A 14,514-nucleotide genomic window follows, 5' to 3' on the forward strand; every position below is an offset into this window, starting at 1 on the left:
TCGTAACTCGTATTTTTCCGACCTGTGAAGTCGTACCAGTTCGATCTGGTACGAGTTCACGGGTCAGAAGTTACGAGTGGCCGTTATAGTGACTTTCACAGGTAAAACAGGTCGGAAAAACACGAGTGGGTTGCCTGGAACGCTACAAAGTCGTAAGTTGTGACTTGAAGCTGTAATTTACGGTTTCAAAAGCCTGCCTGGAACGCAGCATTAGCCAAAACGACCGGATCGCTTACTTCTGCTTTAAGTTATGTCCCAATTCAGGGGCAACATCATTCAGAAAATGTGACCAACACAGGACATGTGGCCCTTCGTCGCTGTCGTAAACTGCTCCGGCTGAACCAATGACAGATGGTCTGGTCTACAGAGAATTTTTGTTGTGCGTCACCAGTGATCCCCATCTTTCTGTTGCATCACAAAGCTTGACTCCTGGTACCTAGCAACAATGACAACACATAACTTTTTTTCCATAAACACATAAAGATTTAAGGTCCTAGGTTATAACAGCCGTATAATGGACTTGAAACTAAATATTTTCATATGATAGTGTATTCCTCAAACTCTGTTGATGTTGTTTGATATATTACTGTCATTACTGGCACACAATGCATCCTGGGACTGGTTAAACCATGACAGATCTGAAGGAAAGGATCTTGTATTGTGCAGGAAAATTAGGACACATTTTGTGATCACATTTGAAGAGGCTTTGGAAATTGCCTTTGAAGGATTTGGATCCTGGATTGGCAAACATCTGTGTGCGTATTGTGACAGTGGCTCAGGCAGTAGAGTGGGTCGTCCAATAATCAGAAGGTTGGCGGTTCGAATCCCGCTCTCTCCCAGTCTCTGTCGTATGGTAGGTTTATTACACGAAGCACAGCGTCATAGCCTACTGAAACTGTGTAAACAATGTAATGTAATAATGCAGTTATCATGATATTATGTTCAGGAAGCTGGCGACAGTTTTACATGTAACTAAATGTGTTACAGAGGGTTTATTTTGTTTAATGTTTATAACTAGCGACCTTAGCTCGAAGGCTAAGCTAACTTGCTAATTTTCCTCCATAAAGCTGTGCTAACGAGTGCTGTGCTTGACCGTGAGCTGACCAGTCATTTCCGTATCATTGTCCAGGCAATAAAAGTCCGGTCCTGAAGCTAAGAGAGTGTCGGTCCTTCTTGCAAATAAACAACACAACGCAGACAACTGTTACATAGGGAATGGGCTGTAGCAACATCTCTAGATTCTCTGCGCAAGATTATAAAACTGAAAATGAGTTACTCAGTTTTGCACTTTTTAAACACAGTTCACTGGATTTCCGCCTGTACAGTCACAGCCATGCGCCTGAGCTGCGTCCAAGGTCTGCCTTCAATTTTCATTTACTAAGATTGTTTTGTTTTTGTTTTTTTGTGCTGATAACTACATATGACACACGGGCTTCACTCGCTAAGAGTTGCACTTGGGCAGAGAGGGACGTGGGACAGCCAAAACCTGAGGACGACGGCCAATTTGGCCTAAGATGTAGATCTGTATGGAGGCCAGAAATGGAGGGGAGAATAATGAGCTGTCTGTGAACACAGTCCAGACCTGAAGGGCTCGTTAAAGCTCCATCTGAGGGCAGCTCTTACATCGCGTGACACATTACAGCCCTTTTCCACTTGCACACTTTGTCTCAATACAGGAGCTGAATCCTCTGGGGGATGAAGCCTTGGACCACACGTTCTTCAGGTCGGACCCACCCAGCCCTACCTCCCAAAACTGGACTGAGACCATAACTAATAGTGCTTTTGGACATCTGTTAACTTAAGCCAATTTTTACAATTTTGCCATCAAGTTTTTTTGGCAAACTGAGTTGCGGATTAATTTAAGACAAATATGAATGAAGAACATGAGCGATACGTAAGTGTTGTAGGAGCAACAAACACCCAAGACTATTTTTATAGTTGACATTGTGTACCAGTCAGACTTCATGAGTTAACTCTAAAAGTGTCCCCTGAATATGAACCTACCTCTCCGACCTATCGATCAGGAGGATTTCGTAGAACTGGTCCACAGCTTGTGCCCCCTGACTATCTTCACTGGAGGTTTTCTGGGAAATTGACTAATCCAGCACAGTCCCACCAGCTGCCTCTGAATTCTTTGTGATTTTGGATTTTACTTTCAAATAGGACCTGGCGTCTGGTCTCTCTAGGCCTCTCTTAGTGTACTTCCCCCGGTGTCGCAATAAGAGTCAGCAACCACAGATCGCAACGAGTTCGGTTAATGTGAATATTATTATAAATTCCACGCACTATGCATCAGTGCAAGGCTAGGATTGGCTGGTTGGGTTCATGACTCAAAACAAGTGAGTTATCATAGTTTGAAGAGTTGTGTCCTTATTTTTACTGGTCTCCAAGGGCGGCAACAGTGCATGGGGGCAGACAAGGATTTATTAAGATCCTCAAATATCGGTGGTTGCTGCAGTGTCACAAATCTCTCTCACACCTGAACGCAGAGACTTTTCAGAAACAACGTCATCACATCACCCATCACAGTCACTCCTGTAAACCCACTGAGGACGAGTTCTCATAATCTACAGTCACAGTATCCACCAGAAATCACATAAAGACATCAAGACAGCGTTATTTTGTAGACTTGACTAGACTTAAATAACAACATGTTTCTTATACTCCTACGTTTGGGTGGAGACAGAAGCTGAGGCTAAATAAAATTTAAAAAAAACACTGAGAAAACTACACTGAGTGGCTCTGCTGCCCCAGCTACAGAACTTAGAGGAGGAAAGCAACCTTTGCTCCCCAGGCTGTCGGACCTTTCAACTCTTAACTCCCCATCTCTCTCACACACACACACACACACACACACACACACTCTAATACATACACAACATTCACACAAATCTTCCACACTTCACACTTCCCCCCTCCTCATACACACTTACTCTTCATACGCTTTCATTCATGTATCATAACCTCTGTTTTTTATTAAAATGTGCCATTTGTATTTTTTGTGCGTAACATACATTTCTTTTGTACTGTACAACATACCTCTGATCGTAATGATCATCATCTAGTTTATATATATTTTTGCATTGTTTTTCATAATTTTGTAATTTGTACACTTTCTTGATATTGATGCTGTGGCATATGTGCTTTTACGTTACTGTGTTGCTCCCTGAGGAAGTCTTGTCTTGAATTTGAATTTGAGTTTGACACCCTCTCCAGCGCCATCTTGTGGCTGCAGATTCCCTTTACTGTAACATGGTTTTTAGCCTATAAAACACAATGATTATTTAAAGAACTACACAGCCACGTAAAGCCAGGAGCTCCATAGAAAGGTTGGCACTGTATTTGTAAAAAAAAAAAAAGTTTTTGTTTATTAGTAGAAGTCAAAGGACAATAAATGGTTGATGAACAATAAAAGTCTGCAGTCTGTCTTGCTATTGGCTTTACTTCCAACCAGAATGTAAACTGCACTAAAACACACATGTAAGAATGTACGGTATAAACCTTAATGGTTCTTTATTTCTGCCTGTGCAGTGCTTCATCCAAGAAGTAAAGAAAAAAAGCATGAAACTCCTGTTGATATCAGAAGATAGTGCCTCAGTTATTTTAAATTTGTGGTAATTGTACAGCTATTGGCGTGATGGATTTCTATGTACTTTCGCATATAGCCCAGAGTGACATGCCAAGTCCTATAGAACCGAATAGTCATTTTTAGATATGGCATCCTGGTTTTATAATATATAACCCACGGTGTGAACGCATCACCAGAACTGCTCAACCCCACAAATGTTCACGTGAACTGTGATTAGGTCAAAGGTCAATGTCAGTTTGACCTCACAAAACACTCAGCCACTAAATTAGGACAGAATTTCACACCGACGACTCTGGATGAACAGGGATGTGACCTGAAACCTGAAACTAGTCTGAGTGGAGGTGGTAGACGAGGACAATGAGCTGATTATAGTTTACATTAGAGGTTTTATATTGCTCAGGGGTTATGAATGTGTATGTTTCTGTGCTGTGACAGATGCAGAGCTGTGCAGGCTGACTGATACACACATCTCTGATTTGTTTCCATGCTGCCTGAGCAGGATCGTGACCAGAGTTCACCAGCCCTGCACCTGGAACTTGACCTGAGAAAGACCTTGAGAGGAGGTTTACGTCTCCCAGCTCTGCTTTAAAACAGCACTCACACTCAGATGACTTCTCAAACGTTTTCTACTTGTACACCGTCCTTGTGCATTTGATGTGTAAGCGATGGGGAGGACAAAACCCACAAGTCAAAAAGTTTCTCTGTGCAGAAAATGTGCATTGAATTGTGTGGTTATCCTCTAACAATTACTGTGCAAGACTCCCTCTATGGAGCAGCAGCTGCAGACACACCGAGGACCCGCTGTGTAACTGTGTGTGCTAGCAGCAAACTGAACACACAGGCAGTCATATCAGTATCGGTGAAAAATCTGCTCACACAAAAAATAAACACACATGCTCAGGAGGTGTGATCAGTAAGACCTGAGTGTCTGTGTCTGTGTCTGTGTCTGTGTCTGTGTCTGTGTCTGTGGCGCCGATAACTAATGATTTCAGTGCAGCACATACCGCCGCCATACACACCTGTCTGACAGATGTTGGTAGGTTTGATCCAAATCTTAAACACCAGAGTCCAGATGTACAATCAAACCAGTTATGGGTCGTTTACAGAGCTATCATATGTAGAATTATACGTATAAATATTTGAAGCTGTTCTGACAACAAAGAATGATAATGAAGCGGAGATAGACATCCGCTCTTCACAGCCTGACCAACAAGATATTAAATCTGAGGTGTTCAGTGTTGTAGGAGTATATAAAATTTGATTTAAAAGGTTTGATTTATATTTTTATGATGAAATAATGATAGTTAAATTATGTTTCATTAACATTCAGCATCAAGAAGACGTTTCAGTAAATGTTCCAGATTTTAGAATGATGAATGTCTTTGTGTGTTTGTCAAAGAGTTTCATTTTGACACATATAGTAAATAAACTGACAATAGCAAAGAAACAGAACAAGTAGGGAACGACCTTTTCTCTATAACAGACGATATTATATAAATTGTTCTAAATTTATGATTGACAGAAGCAATTGCTGTCCTCTATACTGTTTTATAAATGCCCATCCTAATTTCTTACTATGCATAAGTTGACTTCCTCTGTAAAAGAACATTTCCAATTAGATTTTAGTCATTAAGGTACATTATATATCTGCCTTCGTAGGCTACTGCCACTTTTTGTCCCATTGAGTGTGGGTGTGTGTGTGCATATGTGCGTGTGTGATAATGGGATGGGTGTGCTTGATTTCTCAGGATAAATCCCAGATGAACTTGTAGGTGTCCGACTTCAGGCCTGTCTGCACTTTGCCGTCTCTTCAGTCTGTCAGATTTCTGGCATTTCAAAATAAACTCCAGCTAGTTTTTCAAACTCTCCCCCTGCAGATAAAGCAGAAGGGGAAAAAAAAACACAAGGCCATAAATTAAATAGTCAGGACCCCAGGGTGAGTTCTCTCCGTGAGTCTGACCCAGGAAATAAATGTGGAGGGTTTTCAAAACACACTCCTGACACGCACTCACACACAAGTCAGCCAGTACTGCACCAAGCTCCCTCTTCTTGACCCTGTTTGTAAGAGGCCAACCATCTCCACAGATACGATTAAACCACAATTCTGGATATCTGAACCGGGTTCTGATATCTGCGTGATCTGACTTTTCTACCAGAAGTAATTTGCAGACTTGCACTATAACCATGAGATGTTTTACTCCTAAAATAAATCCCAACATTCCTGTGGAGTCTGAGATCATTTTGGCAATTTTACAGTTTACCAGAAAGCACAACCCCTCGCATCTGTGTCTAAGAGCCTCATAACTCTTTTTGTTAAGGTAGCAAACAATGTAAAAATTTAAAAGATCAACCCTGAAAGTTGCTCTTGACTCTTGACTCTATGATTGCGGCTTTTAACTAGTTTAATTGTGGGTTATTCAGGTCTCTGTTCTCACAAATTAGAATGACTGTTTGAGGCATTCAATTGGGACGTTTATTGGGCTGTGATTTTTATTGAGGCAGTCTGTGGAGTTTACAGGACAACGGAGGCTTTACGGCCTATTGTTTGTTCAGCATCTAAAAGCACTGTTTGACTGCTTATGTTACACAGTCTACATAGACGTGTTAGTATTAGTGGCTACCTTAGCCTTACCAGCTCCAGTTCTCCTCACAGTTTTTTAGGTGCCTGTCTTCTCGGTGTCTCCACAAATGATACAGATTTAAATAAAATACTGAAATAAAAGAATAGTATCTTCTTCATAACATATATTACAAAGTTGAAACTGCACTGAAACATAAAGCACAGAGGACGTAACAGACACTGTGAGATCATATCTCTGTCTGAACTCACTCAGTGCAAATAATAATAATAAAAATAAATAATAATAATGGAAAAGTGGATTGTGAAAATGCTCATATGAGGAGGTTTTTCAGACTTTTTAGCAAAACAATATTTAGAATTTGCATTTGTTCCCCTCAAGGACAAATTACAGGGAGCCTGTTGTCTTCATAGGAATATGACACTTCCCATCAAGGGAGATGTTTCTATCAAAGCTCCATACAGTATAAAAGTAGATGGATATAGTGATTATAAAGTCAGTCTATGTTCTATATTAATACTGTGAAGGAATCAAAGCTTCATTTCACAGAGAAATGCTGTTTAGAAACTGAAAACCCACCAGACCCCACAGAGAGTGCTGGTCTCACGGTGGGCGGCCGTGTGTCCTGACCTGTTGGGTCTACGACTGGTCCACCATGTAGTTTAACATCACAATCACAACATACTTCACAGACCTCAGAGAGCTTTTTAATCTGCCAATTCTGGTTTACACTGAGCTGAAACAAATAGAAATTGAAGGTTTTCTGGAAAATGAGAGAAACACATTCAAAAACCATTAACTGTCGAGATAACTTCAGGGACCACTGCCAGACAGAGTGTCACTGCTGCTAAAAGAAAATGTTCCCAATACAAAACAGCAGAGGCATAAAGAGTCTCATAGTAATGTTTACACACAATCTACAGTTACTATCTGTTCATTTTCTCCACAAAGAGACAACAACATGGTAACCCTTGATAAACATGATAAACACCAGTGAACTAAGTCCACTTTGGTCCAGATCAGAGTCATTATGACATGAAGCTGCTCAGGTTCCATAGACGGTGATGTGACTGTTCAGCAGGGCCGGGGTTTTGCTGAAATCATGGATACATTGTTCTACCCTGAGTCATAATTAAGAGCTGAGTCAGAGGCACAAAAGAACACACATAAAACCAGGATATAACACTAAACCTGAAGTGTTTGTTCTCTTCTTAACATCACCTGTTTCTAATGGAAGGTCAGACAAGAAGGTTAGTTAGAGAAAAATAGGCAAAATAGGCAACAACAATTAGGTATTTTGCCCATAGAAGTTAATGTGCCCTCCACAGTGTGTTCCTGGGTGAAACTAGCCTTGATAATGGGAAGCAGAGTTGTGATCCTCTGTGACCCCCCACAGTAAGACTTTTTCATTGTTTCCTATGTTTGTGTTTTTCCAAATAAAGTTGTTATTTTTCTAAAGTTTCCCACATGTTCCAAATTAGCAAAACCTCTGTTAGTTATATGTCAATCAATAGCCAAATTGCCAACATCTCCTCACGTTGTGCTCAGAATAAAACAGTTCTGCTCCCACTTAGTTTGGCAATACAACAACTGACAGCTAAGCCTATTAATCAAACCCTCTAATGGGCTGTCACAGCCCCTTATTGGTGCCAATAATAGAGTGACATGACTCTATGGATGGATTAAAGTCAGTGACTCGCATGGATGACTAACGGTTTGATAGAAACTGCTGATTGTCTAACTTAATAAAATATATATACTGTATATATATGTGACAGTTGAGGTTCCTGTCACCAATCATGCGCCCTGGCTACTTGGCCAAGGGGATGTCCCTTTGGCCAAGCGCACATGACTCTTACCGGGAGTCTGGGGTTGGAAGCCCGCCCAGGCCCTCTTCACCTTGCCACATATATATATATATTAACAGCATCCCTGATGGTCACAGAGCTGTGACTCAATAATGTGATATTTGGAAGCACATACACTCCCATTGACCTAAGGCACTGAATATAAAATGTTATCAGTTTTAATGAATTGAGAGATGAGCAGGTAAGATGATTTCCTATACGCAGCTTATCCACAGAGTTATCGCTGTAATCAGAAAACTATGGCTCTCATATTTGAGTGCAACAGGACAGCTGATATTCATGTATCTATCCCTAAATCTTAACTGTGGCAGTCTATCCCTGTTAAATAAGCAGACCATGATCTATTAAATTAAAACCCACTGGCTTGTGTGTCGTGTTACTCCTAATTAATGCTTTCCCTATGTCAGCTCCAGCCCACCCACGATGCTGCACTGATAAGCAGTGGGCTATAGACAATGGATGGATGGATGGATGGATGAGTATCTTACCAGTGCATGAGTCTGTGAGCTATGTATTCTGTTTTGTTTTGTTTTGTTCCATTGTTTGCTATTTTTATTTCTACTGTTGTTGTCTGCCATCTAATATCTAATAAAAAATAGTTTAAGAATGATTGGATGGTGATTTGTTTGAAATAAAATGAATGATTCTTCCTTGTTCCCTATTTTGACACGTTAAACTGCATGAGGAGTTGTTATGTTTGTGAGTGTGCGAAGGAAAATGACTTCACAGCCTGTGAACCTAAGACTCGTCTTCATTTAAAAATCTTGTAAATGTTCAGCAATAAAAACTCAAATTGCAGGAGATGACCAAACACAGAGGCAGGTGTGAAACATCTGTACAGATTGTTCCTCTGTCACTTCAACACTATTCTCTTCCTCTTCTTCTTTATCACTGTCAGCTGTAGAAAACAATCTCAACCAGACATCAACATGAGGCCAGAGGTGTGAACTCAGCATCAGTGTCATCAGCTCTGCCAGGTTGCACAAGCTCCAGCGTCAGTGTCTTTACTGCCCCCTGATCTGAACTTAGTAGATCAAACCATACACTAGTAAAGGTAAAGCTCCTTTATTAACCCTGATTGAGGGTGGCATTGAGTTGTGTTCATTCCACTGCTCTTATATCTGTTGTTCATAGAGACATTAAGCTGTTTGGTGATGTTTAAGAGAGAGAAAGGGAGATGTATGCTGTAAAATTAAAACTGTGCAGCAAATAGGCCATGAACTTAAACTGGCTCCGTGAGGTTGCTGAGGAGAAGACGTCTTTCTCAGGACATTTGGTTCAACTTTAATATCAAAAATATGAAATGAATCAGGTTGAAATTGTTTTTCCTCATTGATCTGTTTTCCCACCAACACTCCTCTTCTGTCTGTTGTGCTCTGTGTTGTGCTATTGTGCCTCAGCATCCCTGGAGATGAAAGGCGCTGATTTTATGAAAGCCAGTGTGAATATAAACAGATCATCCAGTTGTTGGTTCTGGCACAGAAAATTTGACCAACTCGTGTCTTTCTTGTTCCTTTGCCTCATGATCTTTCAGAGGAAATATTTATTCCGGCCCCTCGCTGCAGCTCTGTCCTAAAGCCATGATGATAAACATGTAGATAAAAGAGAACCAGACTTGCAGGTTTATGACACACTGTGATGGCCCAGCAGCCTCTGGATCCTCTGATCTCATTGAAGAACTGGATGGACTTAAACAGTAAAGTCAAGATGATAAATGACTGAAGGATCAGCTAAATCCTTCACTTCTCCTAACACGAAAGTAATCGATGCAAAATTTCGAAATATAATTTTCACAGAGGTGTTTTCTTTCCTGATTTGCATTTATAGTCACATCAAGAAATGTTCTTTCAATGTTTTCTAAATTGTAATTGGTGGTGGTGGTTTTATCATTTCAAAATGGAAATGTGTTGGCTGCCCAGAACACGCACTTGGGTCTGTTCTTGTGGGAATCGTTAAAGTTAAGGCTGTTGTTTTTGTCCCATAAAAGCAACATAGAATATGAAAATGATATCCACCCACAGGTTTGTGAGGATCAGGCTGAACTGCTGCACCTTGGCACTGTCTGACTCCACGGCACGCCCTGACTTCCAGTTAATCCAGATACAAAGACTGAAACTGAGACTTTGGTTCTTGACAGTTTGTGCCACCCACCTGTCCCTCAAAGAGGCTGCACCTGCGATTATACACAACGTTAAAGGGATAGTATCATTTTTTTTAAAGTGGGGTTGTATGATCTACAAATAGCCCCTAAGTACTTTGATTGCAGTAGAAGACTCTCTGCACTCCTCCCGTTAGCAACGCCAGCCCATAATAGCCCTGCCCAGAGATTTACAACATACATTGTTGTGAATGGACCCAAAGAAACGGCCTGTTTTCGCGGCCTAAAAGAGGTCTTACGTGAAAAAAATACACAGTTCCATTGTTCGCTATAATATAATTTTTTCCAGCCCTTCAAAGTGCAGGAAAAACACAGTTTTTATTTGGACCTAACCAACTCACGTATCCCTCCGCCCAGGGTTAGCGCCCACCGATCAGCAGTTGGTTAGCTCCAAATAAAAACTGTTTTCCTGCACTTTGAAGGGCTGGAAAAAATTATATTATAGCGAACAATGGAACTGTGTATTTTTTTTCAGGTAAAACCTCTTTTAGGCCACGAAAATAGGCCGTTTCTTTGGGTCCATTCACAACACTGTATGTTGTAAATCTCTGGGCAGGGCTATTATGGGCTGGCGTTGCTAACGGGAGGAGTGCAGAGAGTCTTCTACTGCAATTAAAGTATTTAGGGGCTATTTGTAGATCATACAACCCCACTTAAAAAAAAATGCTACTATCCCTTTAAGCCATCATAAAACATAAACAGCTGAGTTATACATTTTCCCTCTATATTGTTGTCATGGTGGGTTTTTTACCAGACTTTTGGAGGTCATTAGAGGAACTGTAGGTTTTGGTTCTTCACTGTGGACCTCATTTTTCTGCCATGGAGGTTAATGCTTGGTGTAGAGGGGAGCAGCATCAGTTTACCACCTTTGAGCACAAGTCACGCAGGATGGCACTTAAATCCAACATTTATGGATTAAAAAGTATTAATGTTAGAGTTGACATTCTCTGGTTAAAGCTACAATAGCTGTTACAATAACAAGCCAACCAGCCAACCAGAAGAGAAGAATTGAGCATCTCTTTGACATCATAAAGTTACAGAAGTCCTAGCGGCTGGTTTCAAGGCTCAGTTTCTGAATACAGGCTGTGTGCATTTCTCTGTGGACTGGGGCTTTGATATTTTCACAGTACACTATTCAGTTGTAAACCAAGACTGTTATAGCCTAGTGTCCATCACAGTAGTTAACAACCGATGAAGTCATGGATGTCTACTTTTCTCTTCAACGTGGCATGTCATTCTGAGTAAATTTAACTGAGATCACTGAACAATAGTTCCTCTCATATAACCTCTTAACACTGATTCTCAGTTTAACTGAAACTCATTTATTTTTAACTGAATGTTGAGTGTTGTTCTAGAGATCTTTTGATGACAGTTTCATGTTGAGATGTTTTTCTCTTGGTAATGCAAACTGAAAATTTCCCCTAGCTTTTGTAACCAGATCAGTGAACAGATTATTAAAATTGTCACATAGATTCATCATGTTATAACACAGATCACTGGAATTTAACTTAAACGCATTAAAGACATATTTGAAACACAGCGTACGTGTTTTTTTATAAAAAGAACTGGGTTGGCACAGCAACACCATGAGGAACTTTCTCAAATGGGGCACAGATGAAATGATGACATACCACTGGAAATGATGGGCACACTATCAGCTTGCTAACATTTACCTCAGGTCTAAGATTAGAATCCTTATCACAAAATTCAGCCAATTTTATTTTGTTCTGTCCCAGATGATAAAATATTATAACCATGCTGCATTCAAATCATCAGGGTTTTTTTTTTTATTGGATTTTTTTTGGTCTGGCCGTATAAAAACGGATACAGTGGTGGCAGCAGTTACTCTACAATCAAACAAATTATGAACAAATGTATTTTTAGATTCTGTGACTTCAGTTTTAGATAATAGTGCAGGTTGTAGCTTATGGTCATGAAGAACATAAGAACATGAGAAGCGATTTAACTAGTCATGAAGGCAGCTGTCAGCGGTCAGTCAACGTCCCTAAGGACAGAAACCCAAATCAAAGGTGTGTGTGGAGAACCAAAATCACATCTTAACCTTAATGATCTTCACAAAACAAATCTGGACAGTTCCCCTGGGTGTTCACTGTTCACCGAAGAAGAAGTCTCCTGAGTCCCAACACCTCATTAAAACTAAGGAAACTTCACCTGTGTCTTCAGTAAGAACATGAGCTGGTGGACTTGACATGACAGTCCCCCTCCACAGAGGAAAAAGAGAGCGCACACTGCCATCTACTGGTCAAAATGGGGAAACAACAGCAGAGAGTTAAATACTGTATATTCACTTAGTCTAGAGGAGTGTATGTATGCCTACTGTTTCGCCACTGATCACCAATACTGAAGTCTCAAACGAATAAATAACAATGCCTATTTAATTGGTCAGATGTTCTGTCTTTCTGGTCTGAAAGTTCAGATATCTGTGAGGTGTCAGTTTTCCTCAGTAGCCCTCAGATGATCTGACTTCTCCCTGTCAAGTAAGCACATCTGTGAAAACATCCCTCACTCATTTTATTTTCATATACCAATCTGAAACATCTGGATACCGTGTATGTCTTAGTCACTCACACAGGAGGAAATACTACATCTGTTGTGGTGGATTAACGTAGCCTACATTTGGTTTGGTTACCAGGGCCGGTTCTAGGCAGCATATATGAGGGGGCAGTCAGAAATGTGAAGGGGGCATCATGTGAACACATCATGCTTTTCTCCGTGCTTATAGTAACTTCATTGAATTGGGTTGTTGGCTATGTGTCCAACCCCAACCTGGAGAAGTGGATTGCACTTTGTCAGGCCTCTACCTTCAGACCTGTCCAACTAGGGGCCGGGGGGCCAACCAGGGTCTTAGAGCCCTAATTTTTTACTGTCGTAATGCAAAGAGCCACATTATATGGGGGGTCAGGGGTGTATATACCTGAAGATGCATTGCAAACCCAGAGGGGTTGAAAAAGGTGAGTAGCTAAACCCCTGTAGGGGGGTCTGGGGGCATCCCCCCCAGAAAATGTTTGTGATTTTAAAATGTGAGTGAAGCATTCTGGTGTAGTATATTAAAATGTGCCCCTGCGTAGAGCCGGCCCTGTTGGTTACTGATTCCAGCAGCAGGACAGTGTGTGTGGTGTAACAGTGTCTCTCTGATGTGTTTTGATGTGGGAGAGGAAGACAGCCTCCACGTAGACTCCAAGAGTAGTTACAAGGCTGCATTCTCTCCTAGCTAAGCCATGTTCACAACGTCTCTAGATCACCAAACCCCAGCAACCTATTTCAATTTTGGTTTTTCGGTGGGGGGGGTTCAGATGAGTCTATGTGCAATGTGCTGTCCTACCTTTAATTTGACCAACTGAGACACCAGGGTGGAGGGGGATCAGACGGATGGTGTGCTTGGGCCACAGCTATAGAAATAACACTATTGACCAGCTGACCCTCCTCTTGATCTGACCTTCCTTAATGCGGGTAACTTTTGTAATTGGCGGGTGAAACTGCAATCTACCTGCCACATCGGCGGGTAGCCAATAAGACAACACAACACAACAGTGAGCAAGTGTAGTGTTGTCTTATTCGTTCACCTTTATTACATTTTGGCTGGTAAAAAAACCTGGCTGGTGGCCAAAAAAGTGAACTTCAGGCCTGTTTGCAGTTCACACACATTACTATTACTGTTTATCTGAATTCAGTTTAAGAAAGCTCAATTGGTGAATCATTTGAGTGAAAAGTGTAAAACAAGGTCAAAGTATCCAGTGATCCTTGAGTGGTGTTCTCAGATAATTTTCTAATTTAGGCATTGTCCTCTGTATTTCCATTGCACTCACCACAAGGACAGAAGTAGCAACAACCTGTCACTATCTTCTCTTGTTGGGTGACTCCACTGTTAAAATATCTCTCTTGACCTTCATCTTGATCGATGTGTCAGAGAAGTTCCTCTTCTTTGATTTCATATCACTGGTTGGCACGGTTCATTGCAGAGAACCATTGATCAACCCGGTCATCTCTATGCATCAGCACTCATTAGGTGCTTTGTATTGACCATTTATGGTTGAAAGACTTGATTGTGATTTATGAAGGGAAAATTGCGGGCACACAGCTTTGTGAATCCAGTTTCTTTTGTGTTTGCTAGTTACAGATTTGTGTCTATGTGCTGCTCTCCCAGTAAAATGAGGCACTCTGCTCATTGGTCTTACTGGATCATGTGGATTGAGCCTCTTTCACTGTCTGGAAACTGTTTTTAATCTTCCCTCTGATCTGAGCTTTAATCCAATGAGCTGAGAGGACCTAAGATGGTTTACTGTGCTTCCACCTGTATCA

Source organism: Trachurus japonicus, chromosome 5, assembly GCF_045865225.1.
Source record: "Trachurus japonicus isolate A0001 chromosome 5, Traja_1.0".
In the NCBI taxonomy this organism is placed as follows: Eukaryota; Metazoa; Chordata; class Actinopteri; order Carangiformes; family Carangidae; genus Trachurus; species Trachurus japonicus.